This window comes from Elephantulus edwardii, unplaced genomic scaffold, assembly GCF_000299155.1.
Source record: "Elephantulus edwardii isolate Elephantulus edwardi_28Jun2011 unplaced genomic scaffold, EleEdw1.0 scaffold00157, whole genome shotgun sequence".
NCBI lineage: Eukaryota > Metazoa > Chordata > Mammalia > Macroscelidea > Macroscelididae > Elephantulus > Elephantulus edwardii.
In genome coordinates this window covers 3,474,428-3,476,739 of record NW_006399907.1, presented here as the reverse complement: position 1 = coordinate 3,476,739, position 2,312 = coordinate 3,474,428, and positions in this window count along the sequence as shown.

Genomic DNA, 2,312 nt, shown 5'->3' with positions numbered 1-2,312 from the left:
ATACTTTCAAAGTTTTTCTTTTGATGACATGAGAAAGAAATGAAGACATTCTCAGATAAACCAAAACACAGAGAATTCTTTGCTAGCCAAGCTATCCCACATAAGATTCACATTGGAGTCCTTCAAGCTAAAACAAAATAACTGGTGAAGAGTATTAGTAAAAGTAATTATATAGGTAAACATATCAGACAAAATGACTGCATATTTGTAGTTTTAACTCTTGTATGATTTAAAAGATAAATGCTTGAAACAAGATTTAAAAATCTGTGCTGAGGAAATACAATGTAAAAAGACATCATTTATATAACATGAACAAGGGATATTATTGCTGGCATCAGATGGATCTTAGCTGAAAACAGAGAATACCAGAAATATATTTACTTGCGTTTTATTCATTATGCAAAGCATTCAGCTTTGTGGATAATGATAAATTACATTACAGAATATTGAGAAGAATGAAAATTCCAGAACAATTAATTATGTTCATGAATAATCTATACACAAAGAGGCAGTCTTTCAAATAAAACAACAGAATATTGCTTGGTTTAAAATCATAAAAGGTGTTTGTCAGGATTGTATCTTTCCAATATACTTATTTAATCTGTATGATGAGCAAATAACCAGAGAAACTGAATTATGTGAAGATAAATATGGCATTAGAATTGGAGGAAGGTGATATGCAGATGACATAACCTTGCTTGCTAAAAGCGAAGAGAGCTTAAAGCATTTACCAAGAAAGATCAAACATAATATCCTTCAGTATAGATTACACTTGAACAGAAAACAAAAGCCCTCTCAACGGTACCATTAAGAAATTACAAGAGGAATTATACTTTGAGAAAAATGATAAAAAATATAATTTATCAACACTTGTGTGATATAGCAAGAGTATTATCTAGAAGGAAAAAAATATAGGTGTTAAAGCCTATATGTCCTGAAGTCAATAACTTAATCTTCAACCTATAGAAAATAGAAAAATATAGCAAAATAATAGCAAAGAAAGCTGAAGAAACAAAATTATAAAACTTAAAGCAGAAATAAACGAAATAGGAAAATCAAGAGTAAATTAAACCCTCAAAATCTGACATATTTACAAACAGGACAAAAATTGACTAGAACAAAGAAAAGATATACGAAAAAGAGATTCAAATTACTAAAATCAAGAATAAAAGAGGAGCAATTATAAAGCTCTTTAAAAATAAAAAGGATTATACAGGACATTCTGGTGGGACAGACTAAAGGTCAAAATTTTGTTCCTTAGATTTTATTTGATCTCTTTAAGTTTAATTTGAACTCTCATATGAGTAGTTGGTGGTCTTTTCAGCAGCTGGCCTAGTTTTCACAGCTGATACTGAGCTTCTCCAGCGATTCCTTCCACAGATACAATCAGTCTGATTTCTGTGAATACTATACCATATGTATAGTATGTGCCTGTATTTCTTATAAGAGGATTTTGCCAGGAAAAAAATCATTGTACAGGGAAAAAAAATAGATAATCAAGGTCAATGTGAAATAGTCCCAGGGAGATAAAACTGTTGAAATTGGCATAGGAAGAAACAGAAAGTCAAATAGATGAACAAGTGAAGAGCTTGAATTTAATAATAAAAAGATTTTCCACAAAGACAAGTAGCTTCATTTCCATATGGCTTCCTTGATGAATAGTATCAATTACCTAAAGAAGAATTAAAACCATGTTTCTCAAACTCTCATTGTACAAGGTCAATATTGCCTTAATACCCATCTCACTGAAGGTCTTACTCTCTTTCATTGTTCCGCTACCTTTCCCAGCATGATGTTTCTCTCCAAGAACTGATTCCTCCTGGTAATTTGCCTGAAAAGTAAGTGAGACCACGTTTCATCATCCTTGCCTCTAGAGAGACCTCTGGTTATACTTCCTCCAAAACAGATTTGTTTGTTCTTTGGTAATCCATGGAATATTCATTACTCTTCTCCAACATCAGAATTGAAACCCATCAGTTCTTCTGTAATCCTTCCTCATTGTCCAACTTTCAGATGCATATGAAAATACCATGGTTTGGATCAGGCACACCTTAGTCTTTTTTTTTTTGTTAAGTATAACCAAGAAGTATAATTTATTTATTCTGAACTTAGGAACTTTGTGTAAATTTACACATAAGCAATTCTTGTCTAATAAAAAAGTTCCATCTCTAGTCTCTTTAAATCAAATTTGTCTAAGTCAGAACAGGTAGGTATAGTAATATAGAAATACTAATAATGCTTTGAGGTATGTTACAATATAATGCCCATGTGGAGCTCTGGTGGCTTAGTGGTAAGGAACAGAGCTGCCAATA